The 24688-nt window shown below is 28.0% G+C and overlaps 1 protein-coding gene across 1 annotated transcript in view; it reads right to left on the bottom strand.

Moving 5' to 3' along the window:
• The window catches only part of LOC145303335 (forkhead box protein J3-like), a 761811-nt gene that overhangs the window by 666905 nt on the left and 70218 nt on the right, over nucleotides 1–24688 (bottom strand). The window lies entirely within an intron of this gene.

The following is a 24688-nucleotide window of genomic DNA, read 5'->3' as shown; positions in this document are numbered from 1 at the left end:
TTATATGTATATATACATCATATATACACACACATTATATATATACATTATATATACACACACATTATATATATATATACATTATATATACACACACATTATACATATATATACATTATATATACACACACATTATACATATATATACATTATATATACACACACATTATATATATATATACACACACATTATAACTACTTCATTTACTCACATAAAATTAATATAGGAAAGTATAAATTTATGCGTAAACTAAGTATTTACTTCAAAATTGCTCAATAGGTAGGTAAGTTATAAAATATATATGACGATTTAGCAAACACTGAATATTCCGCGTTTCATCCACTCTAGGACTGTTCAGGCTTATGCGCGAATTTTGTGGTTGTCTGTCATTTTTATATACGCATCTTCTATTGAGATTTTAGTTAGCCAATCAGCTTTCTAGTATCCACCGCAGCGTTCCTATCAGCCAATGAACATGCACTTACCGAACAAAGGCTCATTTGACCTCTGGTTGACCTGTTCCTTTGTGTGTGCTCTATTTAGTTTGGATAACTAGTGTCTTGACCTGTTTTAAATCTAGGTTAGTTTTTTTTTCTAATTTTTATGTTAGTTTATATATATATATATATATATATATATATATATATATATACATACATACATACATACATACATACATATATGTGTGATTGTTTGTGTATATTCATGTTTATTTAGTTTATTTATTTGTTTATTTTCTATTGCTTTTATTAGTTTAAAAATTATTTTGTATCGCTATCTTAAAGTAAATTTTATCCTGTGGACACAGTTGTTCTATATTTCTCTTTTACAGCTTAATAGATGTTGGGGTTCTTTAAAGTACAGGATAGCAAATTTTTCATGAAGGCATAATCTACATGAGTCGTCTAGGTCTCTACATGTTGTAGCTTGTCTTATTATTTTCCATTCGACTACCTGCAAATGTCCGCTTTCCTTGAGTTCCCAGTATTTATTTGCTAGCGTTGTTTTTATACGGTGTTTTTTTTATTGTTGAATGTACTTTTGTGGTCATAATATTCAGTTTTGAAATCTAAGGAAGTCATACCTATGTAATATTTCTTGTTATTCGGGGGTTCTTTCGCAAATATTGTGGCCTGGTAAACTACGCTTTTGGTTAGACATTTATTTTGAATTGGGCAAAGTGTGCGGTGTCTACAGTTGCATTTATCTTGTTCATTATTAGTATCTTTATTTTTATTTCTAGTATAGTTGTTGGTGTCCGGTGTTGGTTTATTATTATTATTATTATTATTATTATTATTATTATTATTACTATTATTATTATTATTATTATTATTATTATTATTTCTGCTAGTGCTAGTTTTATTTTTGGCATGGTGTCTACTTTTTTATTGTTTATTTTGTTGTTGTTTACATTGTTTTTATTTAATATTTTGTTATTATGTGCTTTAATTATCGTCTCTAAATTTTCGCAACAGCTGTAGGATAACTTTAAGGTATTTTTATTGAAAATTTTGTGTAAGGGGTTCGTTGCGGGAAAGTGTTTTTCAATAAGATCTAGAAATTTCTTTCCAAGTTTTGTTTTTAACATTTGATGGTATGGGGCCGTATACCAAATTATAGTTCTTTTCGCGCATAAGCCTGAAGAGTCCTGGAGTGGATGAAATGCGGAATATTCACTAAGTTAGTGTAGCTTAATCGTCATATATATTTTATAACTTACTATACACATTATATATATATATATATATATATATATATACACACACACATTATATATATATATACACACATTATATATATACATATATACACACACATATATACACTTATATATAAACACATATATATATGTACATATATATATATACACATTATATATATGTACATATATATACACACATATATACACACACATATATATACACACATTATATATATACATATATATGTATATATAAACACACATATATATATAAACACATATACACATATACACATATATATAAACACATATATATACACATATATACACACACATATACACATATTTATACACACATATATATACACACACATATACACACACACACATATATATATATATATTCACACACACACGTGTGTGTGTGTGTGTGTGTGTGTGTGTGTGTGTGTGTGTGTGTGTGTGTGTTGCCAACAGCTTTAACAAGGTTGGCAAGTAGAAACTGATGGGTCATCTAAAAACCAGGTTGTTGTCGCAACCACGAATGAAGTCGTTAGCAATATTTTTTGTTGTCGTTTTCTTTATTTTTATCAGCTTCTTACCATCTGATAAAAAACCTATGTGAGATTTCCTGCTGTGCTGATGCGGCCAATGTGAGCAAAGGTCGCCTACAAGCGATCAATATCTGAACTCGATGAGTCAAGAAAATTCGTCCCCTTTACTTTTCCTATTCATCTTGCCAGAGGTGCAACAGGTGACACAGTTATCAAAAGGGGACACGGAAATGATCAAGCAGAGTCCAAGTTCTGTTAAGAAGTGCTGAGTTCACTTATGCTCATATTTCTACTTTATTGTCAACTAGCAAGGTAACTATATGTGACCTGGGAACAAGAAAATCAAACTTGGAAGTTTGTGTTCCTTTATTTCTTATCGCAGTTCTTTATATTTTAATCCATTTCGTTTGTTTGCTTCATGTTTTTTTATGATTTTTAATGCATAACGTACTGCAATGCTAATAACTGCATTCACGGAAAGTAATGTTTGCACTCCTAATCTGCTTGACAATATGTAATAATAACTTATTGTTTAAATCTATTTTGAAATACATTTAAAAGTTCCAATAGAGGGGAGATAACTCTTACCAGTCTTTGTAAAATTTACATCCGGGTACTTGTTTCCACATAGTTTTTTTTTAAATAATAATCAGAGGATTTTGTTACAGGTTTGTTTGAAAAAACATTCTTTCCAACACGTCTGATTTTGATGATTATCTAAACATAATATGCGCAATAACAATATTATAACAATTTTTCCAGTTGTACAGTCAAGTTTCATAACAATTTTACTAAAAGTGAAGACATTATAATCAGTTAAATAATGAAAACAGTTTAGCCATATTTAACTATAATTTCCTACAGGACTGGGATTGTGAACTTGGAAATTGTTCAAGAGTATGTTGATAGGTAAAAAATTTTTAATTCCAAATAATTGTTTTTCTATATCTTATGATTAAATAACCGAACCTTCTTTTAGATATACTTAGCAGACAATCCGGCGCTGGTCGGTCGCAAATACGCTTAAATATGATATCTTAATTTATGCATATTTCGTATTTATTATTATAGAGCAAATACTCTACTGATTATTATACTGCACTCAATATATATTAGCGATTTCAAAAGAGGAACAAAATATGACTTGATTGCCATCAGCTAGACTCGAATCCAAAACATTCAGCTCTCCAACGTTATTCACTGAGTTATGTCCACATGCTTATCAAAACTTAAAAAATTAACGCAGTTTAACGTATAAATATATATTTAAACATGCGTAAACAAAGACTTTAAGTCGACCTTCATCTGCCAAGTTCCAATTCTTTTTATTTTACCCCTTAGCAACTATTTTTACCGGCAACAAAAAACAAATTGAATTTGTTCTCCAGGTCCGTCCGAATCCCTTATATATCAAGTTTTAAGTCTATAGACCAAAATATTGACAGAAGAGTTTGGTGGAAACCGTTGCACACAGATATACAAGGTCACTTTCATTTATATACAGATTAGAACACTCTTTCCTGAATGAACTCATGGTATATGAATATGAATGGTTAATGACCATATTCAGCTAATTTTCCGAACAAGCTTCATTAATAAATAGTTGAAGTTTTGAGTCAGTTAAAGATGGTGAAAATAATAATTTATTGGATGCTTATGCATTCATTTTCATGTAGTCGTGTTACATTATGCTTTGCTGATGAGTGCATAAATCTATATTGTTGAATCCCGGTTGCTTTTCGTCCATTGATAAAGCGCACGTTGACATTAGTTGTTGTTTTTTAAGATATACATTTAAAAAGAAACAGAAATAGGTTGACAGGTTGTAAAGTTTCAACAAACAGGAAGTAAGTTGGTCTTTGAAATGTATACCTTTTAATCAGAGAAAGAACAATAAGACGTGCAAAATGAACGTAAAATAAAATACAAAAAGAACAAAGTGAAAAGTACCCCCCACCAATAAAAAAAACTAAAGGGAAAATGAAGATGAAGAAAATTTTCACGAAGTAAAGGGAAAAAAGTACAAAAAGAGTAGATGGGATGAAATGAAAAATTACGTAAGAACAAATTGAAAAGGACAACCAATAAAATGTACAGATGGTGACAAGCAGGGGAAAAATAGAAAAAAGCAAAAAGAAGAAAGCACAGAAAAACGAGCAGAAAAAGCAAAGAAGAAACGAGTAAGAAAAGGCACAGAAGAAAGGAGCGGAAAAAGCAGAGAAAAAAGAAGCAGAATTGACACAACAGAAACAGGTGTAAAAGACACAGCAGAAACGAGCAGAAATGGCACAGCAGAAACGAGCAGAAAAGGCAGGGAAGAAACGAGCAGAAAAGGCAAAGAAGAAGCAAGTAAGAAAAGGCACAGAAGAAATAGACTAGAAAATATGCATAAGAAAAAAGAGTAGAAAAGACACAGAAGAAAATGAGCAGAAAAGACACAGAAGAAACAAACAAAAACAGCATGAAAGCAACGAGCAACAAAAGCGCAAAGAAATGGGCTAAAAAGGCATAAAATAAACGAACTAAGACACAGGCCAACCAGAAAAGTCACAGAAGAAGCAAGCGGAAAAAAAACACAGAAAAACAAGCCGAAAAGACATCTATGAAATAATGCAGAAAATACACAGAAGAAAACGAGCAGATAAAGCACCGAAACGAGCAGAAAAGACACAAAAGAAACGAGCAGAAAAGACACAAAAGAAACGGAAAGAAATGACACAAAAGAAACTGACAGAAAAGGCGTCAAAGTAGTGAGAAGAAAAAGCATAGAAAAAACGAACCAAAAACTGCACAAGGAAATTGGAAAAAAAACACCAAAGAATCGAGAAAAACAGATACAGATAGAAAAAAAAAAAAAACAGACGAAAAACACTGAAAAGATACAGAAGACAAAAAACGGAAAAGGCACAGATGAAAAAGAACGGAAAAGGCACAGATGAAAAAGAACGGAAAAGGCACAGATGAAAAAGAACGGAAAAGGCACAGATGAAAAAACCCGGAAAAGGCACAGATGAAAAAAAACCCGGAAAAGGCACAGATGAACAAGAACGGAAAGACACATATAGAAAAGAATGGAAAAGACACATATAGAAAAGAATGGAAAAGACACATATAGAAAAGAATGGAAAAAACACATAGAAAAGAAAGGAAAAGACACAGACGAAAAAGAACGGAAAAGACACAAACGAAAAAGAACGGAAAAGACACAAACGAAAAAGAACGGAAAAGACAAAAACGAAAAAGAACGGAAAAGACACAAACGAAAAAGAACGGAAAAGACACAGATGAAAAAGAACGGAAAAGACACAGATGAAAAAGAACGGAAAAGACACAGATGAAAAAGAACGGAAAAGACACAGACGAAAAAGAACGGAAAAGACACAAACGAAAAAGAACGGAAAAGACACAGATGAAAAAGAACGGAAAAGACACAGATGAAAAAGAAGGGAAAAGACACAGATGAAAAAGAACGGAAAAGACACAGATGAAAAAGAACGGAAAAGACACAGATGAAAAAGAACGAAAAAGACACAGATGAAAAAGAACGAAAAAGACACAGATGAAAAAGAACGGAAAAGACACAGATGAAAAAGAACGGAAAAGACACAGATGAAAAAGAACGGAAAAGACACAGATGAAAAAGAACGAAAAAGACACAGATGAAAAAGAACGAAAAAGACACAAATGAAAAAGAACGGAAAAGACACAGATGAAAAAGAACAGAAAAGACACAGATGAAAAAGAACGGAAAAGACACAGATGAAAAAGAACGGAAAAGACACAGATGAAAAAGAACGGAAAAGACACAGATGAAAAAGAACGGAAAAGACACAGACGTAAAAGAACGGAAAAGACACAGACGTAAAAGAACGGAAAAGACACAGACGTAAAAGAACGGAAAAGACACAGACGAAAAAGAACGGAAAAGACACAGACGAAAAAGAACGGAAAAGACACAGATGAAAAAGAACGAAAAAGACACAGATGAAAAAGAATAGATAAGCCAGAGGAAAAATAGAAAGAAAAAGAATAGAAGACACAGAATAAAAGAGCAGCAAAGACACAAAAGAAACAAGTATAAAAGGTAGAGAATGGTTAAAAAACAGAAAAGACACAGAAGTAAAAAGAGCAGAACAGACTCACAAGAAACGCGCAGAAAGGCATATAATACACAAGGCAGAAATGTACAACGGAAATTAATAAAAGATATAAAATGAAAAAAGAAAAAGAAAAGGAAAATGAAACAAACGGAACGTACCGAAGCAAAAAAAAAAAAAAAATAATAATAATAATAATAATAATAATAATAATAATAATAATAAAATGCACAAAAAGACCAAACTACAAAGGACAAACGATAAAAAGTATAGAAGAAGCAAATAAAACACAGAAAGGACAAAGAAACAAAAAAAATTAAGAGAATAAATCCAAATCAATAAAAATAAAGAAAGCGATAAAATTATTTAAGCAAAAATTTGATTTTATCTGATGTTGAACTCTTTTTCTTTACAGGTCAAAAGAACTTTTAGTTCTTTCTCTCTCTCATATATATATATATATATATATATATATATATATATATATATATATATATATATATATATAATTTGTGTATGTTGTAGTGTGCGTGTGTCTACTTCTTGAAGTATCTGTCTGTAAAAATGCAATTTCTTAAGGACCATCTGTATCACATAAAATATAGATATGTGGCCAATAAGGCCAGTAACCTTTTACAAGTTTCGCCACATTAACAGACGGCGGGTCTGCACAAATCACGGCTTCCACTAACATGGTAACGGCTGATATCCTACTTGGCTCACTTCCAATTTGAAGAAGGCGATTTATTGTCCCAAGGCCTGATGCCTGAGCATCCAAAGCTCGAGCTTAGAGACAACTTATAAATAGGCACATCGTCGTCCGTATATGCTACACTGGTTTCTCTAAGAGACAGCTACAAAAATCACTGATCAGCAAAATATAATGTGGCAGTTTCTTGTATTGAATTGTAACTTCATACAAAACACTAACATGTCTTCTCGCTTCTCTATAAATAATCTATAATACCCGAATATAGTACATTTTATGTTATATATTTAATGCCATAAATGTATATTTAATGTGATAAATATATATTAAATTTAATAAATCTTTTTAGAATTTAAATATTGTATATACTAAATACTCTAAATCATACATGTTAAACATTAAATTTGATAAATGCATACAAATATTATATATTACGTGTAATAAATATTACATATTTGATGTGATAAATACTGATGTAATCAACGATAAATTGATTTTTAAACGAAAACAAAAATATACAAAAGAATCATTTTTGGCATGAAAAATACACACTAGTTATTCCGATTCCGATACAGCAGCAAATTCTGTTTTTTATGATTCCGATTAATAGCCCCAACACTTATAAATACTTTATATTATAAAGATTATATATTAAATTTGATATATGCTAATATAAATAGAAATTAAATAATTAAATATATAATATAAATTTATATTAAATTTGATATTGTCTATAAACTAAATTTGATAAATATTATATAGTATAAAATATATATCACATTTGATAATATTATTAAATTGACAAGAAAATTCTTGCGTTTATTAACTTTTAAATTCAGATGAACATATCTCGGCTCAAACAAAACATTATTGGTCGAAAAAAGCATCGTCTGACTCACACACGTTTGCCAACATAAAACAAGTGTATTTATGTCGTAAAAATCTTGCATTCTAGTGGCGATGAAGGTGTTTTTCGATATCGCTTAATGTAGCATATCACGTAGACAGTTGTTGAGATGCTTGAAAAAGTGGTAGTCAGTATAAATATATATTTGATAAATACAATAAGTATAAATATATATTTGATAAATATGATATAGTATAAATATATATTTGATTAATACAATATAGTATAAATATATATTTGAAAAAAATACAATCTATATATCTATAAAAGTGAACGTGTTTGTGTGTCTGTCTGTGTACATTTCCCTAAGCAATAACTTTGTCAATTTTAAGTCTACAGACTTGAAATTTGATATACAGAGTACTGAGATTTAGGAAAATCTTTGTGATCCGTTTTCGGCCAGAAATTTGGCAGTTAAAGGGTCAAAGGTCACGATTTGACTTTTTATAAATCTACCAAACTCCTCCGACAATTTTGGGTATACGCACTTGAAATTTTAGATATAGGTTCCTTGGACATGGATCTAACTTAATAATTTGATTTGAGCCCAAAACAATAAATTTTAAGGGGTCATAATAGGGGTCAAAGTTTTAAAAAATTGACCTCTGCGGTCTCTACCTAATTACTCAGACAATTTTTTGTCTAAAAATTTGAAATTTTACATAAGGGTATTCAGAGATAGGGCAAGCTTTTTCATCGGTTTGGGTCGAAAATGTTTAGTTACAATATATAAATATATGTATGTATGTATGTATGTATGTATGTATGTATGTATGCCTAAAATTTTCGACAGAGACGACGGATTTTACCAAGATCAGTATCGTTATGAAATTCGACCTTTCATACGACAAATATCGAAAAATTGACTAAACACATTGACATCTCCATCTTCAACTAGGCACTTTTCTACAGGGAGGGGGTCTCCTTTTTCGCCGATATTTTTGAAAGATATCCACTCCTTTCGATTGTCTGGCCTTCATGTAAACATAAGTCAAGACGTCAGGTTTTTTCCCGTTCTTTTCCTCCTTCGTGGTACGGGTTCGAGCCTGTCTTCCTACTACCACTTTTTTTTTTTTTTGTTCAACATACACATGCAAACACCCGGGCAACGCCGGGATGAAGTGCTAGTATAGTATAAATACATATTAAAAGTGAAAGTGTCTGTCTGTATCTGTACATTCCTTACACAATAACCCTGTCAATTTTCAGTCTACAGACTCGAAATTTGATATACAGAGTATTGAGATTTGGGAAAATCTTTATAATCCGTTTTCGGCCAGAAATTTGGCTGTTAAGGGGTCAAAGTTCAATGATTTGACCTTTGAGAACTCTACCAAACTCCTCCGACAATTGTTGGGTCTAAACACTTGAAATTTTAGATATAGTTCCTTGGACATGGATCTAACTTAATAACTTGATTTAACCCCAAACAATAAATGTTAAGGAGTCCAAAGTTTAAGGAGGCCAAAATGTTAAGGAGTCCAAAGTTAGGGGCCAAAGTTAAAAAAAATTGACCTCTGCGGTCTCTACCAAATTACTCAGAACATTTCTGGTCTAAACATTTGAAATTTTACATAAAGGCTATTCAGAGATAGGACAAGCTTTTTAATCAGTTCGGGTCGAAAATTTGAGCTACAAATATATAAATGTATGTATGTTTGCATATTTGCCTAAAACTTTCGACAGAGGTGACGGATTTTCACAAGATCAGTATCGTTTTTACGCTCGACCCTTCAGACGACAAATACCGAAAAATTGACTAAAAACATTAATTTTTTTCATCCTCAACTAGGCACTTTTCTACAGGGAGGGATCGCTTTTTTCGTCGATATTTTCGAAAGTCATCCCCTCTTTTCGATTGTCTAGCCTTAATTTAAACCTACATCACTTCCGGTTTGGCGGTGGTCGTAACAGCAAACCGTCAGGTTTTTTCACGTTCTTTTCCCGTTTTGCGGTACGGGTTCGAGCCTGCCTTCCTACTACCACATTTTTTTTGCTCAACACACACCTCCAAACACCCGGGAAACTCCGGGCACCCATGCTAGTATAATATAAATATGTCGTTGATAAATACAGTATAGTATAAATATATATTTGATAAATACAATAAGTATAAATATATATTTGATAAACACAGTATAGTATCATTCAAACACTACCGTGTTTGAATATATTGTAAGTGGCATTTTTAGTCATGCAGAACTGCTTTAAAGTTTCATCGATCACACATTTTTCAACCAATTATTACAGTTTATTGATCATCTTTTCAGCTATATCGTGAATTTTTTTTTTTTCAATTTTCGTTCAGTAAAATAAAAGTTATGAATTTGCTGGTGTTCAAAATCGTAAAAAAACACGCAAGGAAGGGAGTGACGTTTTTTATGACTGGTTTCAATATCAACCACGTCACTTAAGCGACTACTGTTACTATCAATTCACCACTCTCGCGAAAAGAGAAGTAACAAGTGAAACATAGAGAATAAAAGAATGAAAGGGAGATAATTGGGGTGATTTTATTGAAGGCAGACGAGTGCCATACACTGCTATTACATATGTGTATGTTATGTTTCTGAGGGCAAAAAAATAAGACTGAAATTAAACAAAGAAGTAGTTAATTTACGGGAAGCATGGAAAATTCATGGATTACAAATAGAAAAATGCGAGCATAAAAAGCAATATGGTTAAGCTTAAACATGGAAAAGTAAAGGACTAGTTGTTAAAATGGAAAAGAAAAAGACAAGATATTCTAGTAAAATTATAATAAATTAATAACTTAAAATATTACAGCATTCAGAATTTTTTTAAAATTCAATTTATAACATTATTTGAATCCTTAATTAATCAAGCTCTAATCCAAACCTTACAGCTGCTAAACTCTTGTCAGACCACCAATATGGATTTAGGCAAGCTCGTTTTACTGCAGATATTTTAACTGTAATCTCTGAACGTTTATACCAAGCACTGGATAAAGCAGGGGAGGAGAAGGCAGTAGCCCTTGATATATCTAAGGCTTTTGACAGGGTATGGCACGATGGTCTTCTGATGAAAATAAAATCCTCTGACGAACTACAAGCCCTTGTACCCTCTAGACGAATACTTAGCATAATTAGATCCTTCTTAAATGAGAGAAGAATACAGCTTGTCCTCGGTGGGCGTATGTCCAAAAATTTTTATATAAATGCGGATGTGTCACAGGGATTGATTCTTGAACCTTTGTTATTTCTCATATTCATAAATGAGTTACTTGATAAAATTGTCTCTGAGATGGGTATATTTGCCGATGACACCACGCTCCATAGCAGGAAAGTAGGGAAAACTAATAAGCACATATCTAAGGTAATGGCCGAAACCCTAGAGGAAGATCTTCAGTCTCGTGAAAGGGGGTCAAACATGGATGGTAACATTCAACGCTGCCAAGACAAAGTTCATTTCCTTTAATAATTACATGAAACCTTACCAACCACCAATAACTATGGCTAGAGATACTTTACCTGAGAGCACTTCGTTCAAGCTCCTTGACTTAACGTTCACAGGAAACATGAGTTGGAATAGATACATCGCGATTATTGCAACAAAGAAAGTGGTCTTTCTCTATTGTGCTAGAAAGCTACTTACACCTGAAAGTATCCCGTACCTCTATAAAGCCACCATTCGCTCGTGTATGGAGTACTGCTGTCACATGTGGGCTGGTGCATCTGCTACTAGTCTCTCGCTGCTGGACAGGGTCCAAAAGAGAGTCGCAAACCTGTTAGGTCCCAGACTGTCATCTAAACTTCAGCCCCTGTCCCACCGACGAAATGTTGCATCCCTCTGCCTGTTTTACAAGTATTTTAATGGTGAATACTCTGACGAACTACAAGCCCTTATACCCACTAGACGAAAATACCCCTGATAAACCCAACAAGCAGCGAAGTCCCACCCCTACACAGTTGAGATCCCTAGATGTAAGAAAGCCTTTTACTCTAGTAGCTTCTTCCCCAGAACGCCAGGACTTGGAATTCTCTTCCAGTATCCTGCTTCCCCAACTGTACTGAAATGCAGAAGTTCAAGTGTAATGTAGACAGACATCTTGCTGTATAGTATAACTATATATTTGATAAATACAGTATAGTATAAATATATATTTGATAAATACAGCATAGTATAAATATATATTTGATAAATACAGCTTAGTATAAATATATATTTGATAAATACAGTATAGTATAAATATATATTTGATAAATACAGCTTAGTATAAATATATATTTGATAAATACAGTATAGTATAAATATATATTTGATAAATACAGTATAGTATAAATATATATTTGATAAATACATTATAGTATAATACATATTTGATAAATACAACATAGTATAAATATATATTTCATAAATACAGTATAGTATAAAAATATATTTGATAAATAAAGTATAGTATAAATATATATTTGATAATACAGTATAGTCTATAAATATATTTGATAAATAAAGTATAGTATAAATATATATTTGATAAATACAGTATAGTCTATAAATATATTTGATAAATACAGCATAGTATAAATACATATTTGATAAATAGAGTATAGTGTAAAATATATTTGATAAATAAAGTATAGTATAAATATATATTTGATAAATACAGTATAGTATAAATATATATTTGATAAATACAGTATAGTATAAATATATATTTGATAAATACAGTATAGTATAAAAATATATTTGATAAATACAGTATAGTATAAATATATATTTGATAAATACAGTATTGTATAAATATATATTTGATAAATAAAGTATAGTATAAATATATATTTGATAAATACAGTATAGTAGAATATATATATTTGATGAATACAGTATAGTATAAATATATATTTGATAAATACAGTATAGTATAAAAATATATTTGATAAATACAGTATAGTACAAAAATATATTTGATTAATACAGTATAGTATAAAATATATTTGATAAATAGAGTATAGTATAAAATATATTTGATAAATACAGTATAGTATAAATATATATTTGATAAATACAGTATAGTATAAAAATATATTTGATAAATACAGCATAGTATAAAAATATATTTGATAAATACAGTATAAAATATATTTGATAAATACAGCATAGTATAAAAATATATTTGATAAATACAGTATAGTATAAATATATATTTGATAAATACAGTATAGTATAAAAATATATTTGATAAATACAGTATAGTATAAATATATATTTGATAAATACAGTATAGTATAAAAATATATTTGATAAATACAGCATAGTATAAAAATATATTTGATAAATACAGTATAAAATATATTTGATAAATACAGCATAGTATAAAAATATATTTGATAAATACAGTATAGTATAAATATATATTTGATAAATACAGTATAGTATAAAAATATATTTGATAAATACAGCATAGTATAAAAATATATTTGATAAATGCAGTATAGTATAAATATATATTTGATAAATACAGTATCGTATAAATATATATTTGATAAATACCAAATAGTATAATATATATTTGATAAATACAGTATAGTATAAATATATATTTGATAAATACAGTATAGTATAAAAATATATTTGATAAATAAAGTATAGTATAATATACATTTGATAAATACAGCATAGTATAAATATATATTTGATAAATATAGTACAGTATAAAAATATATTTTATGAATACAGTACAGTATAAATATATATTTGATAAATGCCATATAGTAAAATATATATTTGATAAATACAGTATAGTATAAATATATATTTGATAAATACAGTATAGTATAATATATATTTGATAAATACAGCATAGTATAAATATATATTTGATAAATACAGCATAGTATAATATATATATTTAACAAATACAGCATAGTATAAATATATATTTGATAAATACAGTATAGTATAAATATATATTTCATAAATACAGTATAGTATAAATATATATTTCACAAATGCAGCATAGTATAAATATATATTTGATAAATACTGTATAGTATAATATATATTTGATAAATACAGTATAGTATAAATATATATTTATTAAATAAAGTATAGTATAAATATATATTTGATAAATACAGTATAGTAGATTCTATATTTGATAAATATAGTATAGTATTAATATATATTTCGTAAATACAGTATAGTATAAATATATATTTCATAAATGCAGCATAGTATAAATATATATTTGATAAATACAGTATAGTATAATATATATTTGATAAATACAGTATAGTATAATATATATTTGATAAATACAGTATAGTATAAATATATATTTGATAAATACAGTATAGTATAAATATATATTTATTAAATAAAGTATAGTATAAATATATATTTGATAAATACAGTATAGTAGATTCTATATTTGATAAATACAGTATAGTATTTATATATATTTGATAAATACAGTATAGTATTAATATATATTTGACAAATACAGTGTAATATATATTTGACAAATACAGTTTAATATATATTTTACAAATACAGTATAATATACATTTCACAAATACAGTTTTATATATATTTGATAAATACAGTATATTATATATTTGATACAGTATATTATATATCTGATAAATACAGTATATTATATATTTCATAAATACAGTATAATATATATTTGATAAATAAAGTATAATATATATTTGATAAATACAATATAATATATATTTGATAAATACATTATAATATATACTGTACTGACATACAGAAGTTCAAGTGTAATGTGAACAGACATCTTGCTGCTAAACTCCCTACATAGTACCCTGCAACTTAGGTCCCTAATAGTAGCCCCCTACATCAAATTGGCAACGTTCCTTGTTTGGGGGGAAAACGTAATTAAAAAAAAATCAAATCTGAATGCTGAATATTTTAAGTCATTAATTTATATTTTTTACTAGAATATCTTGTCATTTTCTTTTCCAGTTGTAACAACTAGTCTTTTACTTTTCCATGTTTAAGCTTTACCATATTGCTTTTTTATGCTTGCATTTTTCTATTGTAATAATATATATTTGATAAATACAGTAAAATATATATTTGATAAATACAGTACATTATATATTTGATACAGTATATTATATATCTGATAAATACAGTATAAGATATATTTGATAAATACAGTATATTATATATTTCATAAATACAGTATAATATATATTTGACAAATACAGTATAATATATATTTGATAAATGCAGTATAATATATATTTGATAAATGCAGTATAATATATATTTGACAAATACAGTATAATATATATTTGATAAATACAGTATAATATATATTTGATAAATACAGTATAATATATATTTGATAAATACAGTATAATATATATTTGATGAATACACTACAATATATATTTGATGAATACACTACAATATATATTTGATGAATACACTACAATATATATTTGATAAATATAGTATATTATATATTTGATAAACACAGTATATTATATATTTGACAAATACATTATAATATATATTTGATAAATACAGTATATTATATATTTGATAAATGCAATATAATATATATTTCATAAATACAGTATAATATATATTTGACAAATGCATTATAATATATATTTGATAAATACAGTATATTATATATTTGATAAATACAATATATTATATATTTGATAAATACAATATATTTTATATATGTGATAAACACAGTATATTATATATTTGATAAATACAATATATTATATATTTGATAAATACAATAAATTAAATATTTGATAAATACAATACATTATATATTTGATAAATACAATACATTATATATTTGATAAATACAATACATTATATATTTGATAAATACAATACATTATATATTTGATAAATACAATATATTATATATTTGATAAATACAGTTCAATATATATTTGATAAATACATTATAATATATATTTGACAAATACAGTGTAATATATATTTGATAAATACAGTATATTATATATTTGATAAATACAATATGTTATATATTTGATAAATACAATATATTATATATTTGATAAATACAATGTATTACATATTTGATAAATACAATATATTATATATTTGATGAATACAATATATTATATATTTGATAAATACAGTGTAATATACATTTGATAAATACATTATAATATATATTTGATAAACATATTATAATATATATTTGATAAATACATTATAATATATACTTAATACATTATAATATATACTTGATAAATACAATATATTATATATTTGATAAATACAATATATTATATATTTGATAAATGCAATATATTATATATTTGATAAATACAATATATTATATATTTGATAAATACAATATATTATATATTTGATAAATACAATATATTATATATTTGATAAATACAATATATTATATATTTGATAAATACAATATATTATATATTTGATAAATACAATATATTATATATTTGATAAATACAATATATTATATATTTGATAAATGCAATATATTATATATTTGATAAATACAATATATTATATATTTGATAAATACAATATATTATATATTTGATAAATACAATATATTATATATTTGATAAATACAATATATTATATATTTGATAAATACAATTTATTATATATTTGATAAATGCAATATATTATATATTTGATAAATACAATATATTATATATTTGATAAATACAATATATTATATATTTGATAAATACAATATATTATATATTTGATAAATACAATATATTATATATTTGATAAATACAATATATTATATATTTGATAAATACAATATATTATATATTTGATAAATACAATATATTATATATTTGATAAATACAATATATTATATATTTGATAAATGCAATATATTATATATTTGATAAATGCAATATATTATATATTTGATAAATACAATATATTATATATTTGATAAATACAATATATTATATATTTGATAAATACAATATATTATATATTTGATAAATACAATATATTATATATTTGATAAATGCAATATATTATATATTTGATAAATACAATATATTATATATTTGATAAATACAATATATTATATATTTGATAAATACAATATATTATATATTTGATAAATACAATATATTATATATTTGATAAATACAATATATTATATATTTGATAAATACAATATATTATATATTTGATAAATACAATATATTATATATTTGATAAATACAATATATTATATATTTGATAAATGCAATATATTATATATTTGATAAATACAATATATTATATATTTTATAAATACAGTACAATATATATTTGATAAATTCATTATAATATATATTTGATAAATTCATTATAATATATATTTGATAAATACATTATAATATATATTTGATAAATACATTATAATATATATTTGATAAATTCAGTACAATATATATTTGATAAATACAGTACAATATATATCTGATACATACATTATAATATATATTTGATAAATTCATTATAATATATATTTGATAAATTCATTATAATATATATTTGATAAATTCATTATATTATATATTTGATAAATTCATTATAATATATATTTGATAAATACATTATAATATATATTTGATAAATACATTATAATATATATTTGATAAATTCAGTACAATATATATTTGATAAATACAGTACAATATATATCTGATACATACATTATAATATATATTTGATAAATACATTATAATATATATTTGATAAATACATTATAATATATATTTGATAAATACATTATAATATATATTTGCTAAATACATTATAATATGTATTTGATAAATACATTATAATATATATTTGATAAATACATTATAATATATATTTGATAAATACAGTATATTATATATTTCATAAATACATTATAATATATATTTGATAAATAAAGTATATTATATATTTGATAAATACAGTATATTATGTATTTGATAAATACAGTATAATATGCATATCTATTACTTTTGATAATGCATTAATCTTCATCTAACAAAGTCTAAAACATAAATTATGTATTAAAAAATCGATAAGCTGGTTTGTTATAGTAATTAATTTAGTCAATTAAAGTTATTATTTTAACTAACGAAGGTATATAAAATCATATATATATATACATATATATATATATATATATATATATATATATATATATATATATATATATATAAATAAGGCATATAAAATTAGTCTCTTAAGTACAGAACGTATGTAGGTTAGATTGAGTCAAGAATTTTGTAGTTGTTTGAAAAAATGCGTAATGAATACACACACATATATATTTATTCTATAATATCAGATTTAACGATGAGAAACTAACGTTCTAGATGCTTCTCTTCGTCGGTCGCTCACTCTGTTGGTCACACTGAAGTTTGAAACAACACTTTAGACACGTCCATAAATCTGTATAAGAGGCTCGGTCTGCCTGACATAGGTTTGTCAGGCTTGGAATATCATTTTCAGTATTAACTTTGCAAAATTTTAATAAGACCATTCTTTTTGGTTATAGGGTGTAAAAATTCGATGTCTGAAGATTGACTAACAGTTGTTATAACTGTCTATACTTTATTTTTGCTTGTTAAAACCAGTCAAAAGTTATAACCCATTGATTTAGAATGAGTGCATTAAACCAAACTGATGATTCAATATAGCTTATTTTAAGTGTATTTTTGCATTAAATACTAATCTCTATTAAACCCTAACTGTGCATGGAATGGATACCATAATACTTGGTTTGCTGCATTATATCATCCATGAAAATTCCAGACAGATCGTCGCCGTAGTTTCCGGGAAAACTTCTAGAGTAAATATAGCATTTTTATGACTAATTCTTACTAATCCCTATTAATTCCTAACTCTGCATCCATTTGTAACGATAAGGTGCAGTGCATTAAGTATTACTCGAGTAATATTTAATGGGATGCACCTTATCATAACAAATATCCATACAAAACTTTAGCCAGATCGGCCCAGTAATTCATAGGAAAAGTGAAAACCAGACAAATATATATATTTAGACACGTCTGATTGAACACGACGGAGTTATTCCTTTTTCAGATCTTTCGAGATATCTTTTCTATTTGCCGAGCGGTCTTTTTAATTTCGAGAGGCATATAATATAGAATGGCACCCAGAAGTTGTTCATCGGCTATATTTTTCTCAAACGCGTTCTATTGGGCATTCGATTATCGTCAGGAGAAATTGTTGTTTTCTTTTCCTTCGAGGCTTGGTGTATTTATCTTTTTTTTTTAAATTGGCTATAAAAGGTGGGTGCAGGAGGGTTGGGGGCGAATTATTTTAGTTTAGTTTTAGTTTCGATTTTCCTATTTTATAGTTTATTAATTTAGTTTCATGTTAGCTATTAAATACTGTTAGTATATTTGTCCCGGTGTTTATATATATATATATATATATATTAGAACTTGATATCTGCGATAACAATCACGATGATGTTGATGATAAACCCTTTTGGCAAATAATTGCAACGAGAAAACAGAGAAATATTATTTAACAACAAAACATCCACTATAGATGTCTAAGGAAACTATTTTGAAAGATTATAAAATAGAAATAAAGTTTAAATTAAAGTTTTATTAAAACTTACATTTACATTAGTTTATTAAATATGATTTCAGTGAAATTATTTTGCTGCGAAAATACTTCAAGCGTTTTTACAGTTAGCAATACAGTAAAAACGATTTTAATATAGAAATCTATTATATATGGGATATGGGTTTACTGTTGCATAGGAGACCATATTTGAGAGAGAGAGAGAGAGAGAGAGAGAGAGGGGGGGGATGGTGACATTCTATTGTTGATGGGAAGATACATTTATACAGATATTACAGAGGGGGAGAGAAGATATTTACATTTTACAGTTCTGTGGATGTTCCTTCTTTTAACATATATTAGAGTGGAGAGAGATTGATCAGTTCTTTAACCCCGGAGGGGACAGTCATTACTTGGACGGAGAGGGGGACACATTACTTAGATGAGTTATACACAAATTTCATTATAAATATGAGTGGGAACAATGTTCATATAAATGATTTCACATTACCTTCAATTTGGTAGAAAGACGACACGAAGACGGCAGTTACAAAAATATGAGGTGTTCTTTTATTCCATTTGACCGGTCGAAATGATGATCACATCCAGGAATTAAAGTTGTTTCTACATGTTTAAAACTTTCCCCTTCGCTTCTAAAGGGGGGGAGGCTCGTCTGATTCGATCCAGACTCGACTCTGGACTCCGTCTCTCTCTGTTTAACTCATCTTCGACTCTCGCTCCTATATTGAGAATTCATTTCTGCCATGACGTCATACCTGTGTCCAACAACGTGATCGACCCACGTGGTTCGCACGTTCCCAAACCGTTTATGCAGACAAAGGATTCTTACTAACCTATTTTTCGACCTAACTTATTTTTCAATATGTTTTAATTTGCTATTGTTCGTTATTTTCTAGATGACCTTATTTAATTCAGTTTTCATTAAAAAAAATGAACAATCAAAATTCCTTTTACTACAACATATCTAAACTATTTTATGTAAACTGAACAATTCCAAATTCCATTTCTGAATCTATTTCTAAACCTTGCTTACAAGATTCGAATCTCGGTCTATCCTAATTTCATTTTTACTTATCTAATGTTTTTCTTACTTACAAGAAAAGGGCTCTTTTCTTGTAACATTACTATAGCGATATAAATGATGTTATCGTTTCAATACATTATACAGTAGAACTCCGGGATACGACATTAAAAATTAGTAACAAAATACAGTAGTATATAATACACATGTATATAATTAAATAACATTATAAATAACACCGTAAGACGGGGCAAATACTTTAACCAGGCTCCGGAAAAAAACATCGTATTCCACAGCATAACCTTTAAAAAAACTTATGCTAAGACCACCATATCCCGGGGCTCTACTGTAAATAATTTTACGATGGTAATAAATTGTCGTGATTTTACCATAGCAATACATCGTAAATCATTTTACTATACCAGTGCATTGCAAGTGATTTTTAGTTCAACATACCACCGAAGGTTACTAGAGACAACAAAGTACAATCAGAGAAAGCTTCAGATTCCAACGGTAAACATGATGAGAATAACAATAAAAGTAATAACAAATAGTGAAATTCAAGTGTCCAAACTTGTCACAGTTTTGCAAATGGCACATGCTCTTTGTTTGCAAGCTCTTTTAACTGGTTTTAAAAAAAGAAGAAACTTCATTCATAATATGAAACAGTCCTGCCAGTTTAGTGCATGGCTACATATAGCCACTCGCAAGAATTTGTCAGAGAACATGTCTCAATGAAATTAATCAGGTATTCAATGGGAACGGGCAGTAAAACTGACACAACCAGGATGTAGGTGGATGATTTTTTGTCAGAATTGTCTGATAAAACGACTCAAAATCGCACGGCAGACAGACAAGCCCCTTGTCGTGCGTGATTTATAAGCAGGTCAACCTGTCAAAACCCCAGATTAACTTGGGAACATAAAAAGTCTGTCCCAATTGTGGTGCCATTAATAGCTATTGGAATGATGCCAATCCAATAGAACATTCATTGCCACATTATATTTTTTGTTCTTGATTTTATTTTACGGCATATCAACTTTTTTAGAGGTTAATTAATACCTAAAACAATGCATGTTTTTACTTTTTAAAAGGGAGTCACAATTTATCAAAGCCCAAAGGCCATTTGAGGATAAAAGTTAATGAATGTAAGTGTAGTAATCGTTGTGTAAGTTGGGTAGAATTTGATTATTTAAGGGGATCGTTCAACAAAAATTTATTTACATTGGACTTGAAGGCTACGATATTGTAGTCGAACGGAAAGCAAGCCAGTGGAACAGTGTTCTACAGGTGGGAAGTTCTAGTTAAGAAGCTTTGTTCATGGAATCTGTGTTTAGATTTAAGCACAGATAGAGAGTGGGTAAAATGATTAATTAATTAGTATGGTTAGTCAGTTATACGGTACAATTTTTCATGAAATTATTAATTGAACAAAATATCTGTAAACTAAAATTAATTAAATTAAAACTATAATTAATTTTGATGTTTCTGAATTTTTGAGATGAGGATTTGTTATTCGTATTATTTCGATTCATCAGACTACTGTTCTCATCTTGAGTGTGATTTTCACAACGTGTCGGTCAATATTACCTCCAATCTTCTTCAGGTGTATCTTATCGAACTCGGGAAGGTTCTGTTGAACTCAGGGATATAGGACAGAATTTTGAGTGGAACCCTTTATTTACTTCGTCTTGTCGAACTCAGGAATGTTTCTGCCAAACTAGGGAATTTGGACGGAATTTCGAGCGGGGATAGCGTGCTCTTGTTCCATCAGCCATGACTAGATAGAGGTTCTAAGTAATTTGCAATTGTATTTTTCGTTTGCCCACACTGAGGCCCCAGAGCGCAGTGATTAACGTACTTGGAAAAATCAATTGTAAAAAGTTATATTCTTTTGAAGTTTGAAGTGTAGGTGACTGAAAAATACAATTGTAAATTATTTAGGACCTGTATCCAGTCATGATTGGCGGGACTAGAGCACACCACCCCCGTGAAGGGTTCCGCTCGAAATTCCATCCAAATTCTTTAGTTCGACAGAAACATTCCAGAGTTCGACAAGATACACCTGAAGAAGGTCAAAGGTTATATCGACTGAAACGTTGTGAAAATCACACTCAAAATGAGAACAATAGTCCAATGAATCCAAATAATATGTATAATTAATATTGTTTTAATCACTATAAAATTATTTAAATAACTTCCCAAATGTTTTGTGTGAGATTAATCAGGATAAAAATAATATAATTTGAACAATCCAAAAAGTTTCCAAAATGTTCAATTTTTTAATGCAAGAGTATTTGTTAATTTTTTAAACTTCCTATTCGACTGTTGAAATGCTTTCAAATTCCTTTTTCAAATCGAAGGGTGAGGGATGCTAGGGGTGCCCAAGCACCTGTTCCTTTTACTCCTGTTTTAAAAGTGCCCTTTTTAGAGAAATGTATTGTAGGGCTGTGCCCCACTAAGACGGTGTCAATTGCTATACTTTTGCCGTTATTTTTCACTTGAGCACCTGCCCTGAAAAAATTATTGGCACGTCTCTGCGAAGAGTAACCAAATAATTTCTATAAGAAAAATGGCTGATTTCAAATGCATTTGTGGCGGAGTTTATTTCGTAATAAAATTAATTTTTCAACTACCAGGACTCGTAATGAGAAAATTATTTAATTGACAAATATGTTTGATAAAGCTGATATTTTATAGGATAGCACGAAAAATAGTTTTTTTTTTTTAACAGAAAAACCAATAACACACAGCAAATAGGAGTTTATTATCATATGTACGAAAATAGTGCCCATTGCATTTTAACTGACTCAAATGAGATAAATTAATAATACTAATAAATATCCCTGCTTCCCACCTGACTACAACTTGGATGTCTTCAAGTCCAACATAAACAAGTTCCTGATGAACCGCCCCCTTAAGTAAGACACTTTATCAAATCTCCAATACTAACGATTACTACGATACTATCCCATTGATTACTGTACATGCAATAACCCTTATCCCCGAGTGGCTTCCGGGCCTTGATAAGTGGTGACTAAAAAAAAATATTGTGCTACATAGTTCAATACAAATAATAAAATCATACTGTAAGAAACAATCTTTAATTTACTCCTTCAGTCCAGCACCTCTCGGCAATGTTCTTTTTTGCCCTGTTTCTTTCGAATGTTCTCTTTTTATGTAAGGTTTTGTGGACGTCGAAATTACTGATTTCCTTTCTCACACCATTACAAAAATGATTATATATTATGACGATATTCGAAAACGAGGTTACATCAAAAGAAGGTCGCTGTCATATTCTTGTTTAAAGTGGCTAGATTGAGTTTTTTAAAACCAAATTTCAAGAATTTGGCCTTTTTTTTTAAAGCAGTTTGGCCTTCAAAATTTGTATTCGGCTTTTTTCAAAACATAACATACCGAATAACTAAGGAAGGAAAAAGCAGAAGATTATATATAGAGGACTTTTTAAAAAGCTCATTTTTGTACTTTGCACCATCGCAATTTCAATCTCAGTAAATAAACAATTAATAATAAATAAAGTCACATAGAGACGAGAAGCAAGGAAGCACACGAGAAGTGGTCGCTCAGTTTTATTAATATAGATATAGTATTGTAGAGTGCTTAGTATAAAAATATGCTTGCCATACATCGGAGATAGCCATGTTGAAGTATTCATCCGTATTCATCTGAGCTGAGTTGGATTGAAACTAAGAAAAACAAAATAGGGTCATCAGAGTTCCATATGAAAATACGAAAATACTCTCTACAATTAAATTAACTTTATTTAACATATTCCTTAACATGGAAATACGAGAATGTAAGACAAGTTGGTTCGGCGGGCAGACTTTAGCTTAATTTTTTGTAAACTTTAATTCACTCTACACAAGGCACATTGTCTCGAAGACGTAAGGTTACAGTGGATCTAGAGCCATATCTATAAAGATATTTTAAGTGGGGAGTTGTGCTGAGAGATGTTTGTTTGTATTACATTTAAATTTCCGCACTCTTTTCCTTCCTTATCTTTTGTCCTTCCTTTTTTGCTTTCTCACTTTCTTCCTTTCTTTCACACATTTTTCTGCCCCCACTTGTT

Source organism: Euprymna scolopes, chromosome 2 (assembly GCF_053919585.1).
Source record: "Euprymna scolopes isolate OS-2025 chromosome 2, ASM5391958v1, whole genome shotgun sequence".
NCBI lineage: Eukaryota > Metazoa > Mollusca > Cephalopoda > Sepiida > Sepiolidae > Euprymna > Euprymna scolopes.
This window is presented reverse-complemented; position numbering and strand designations above follow the sequence as displayed.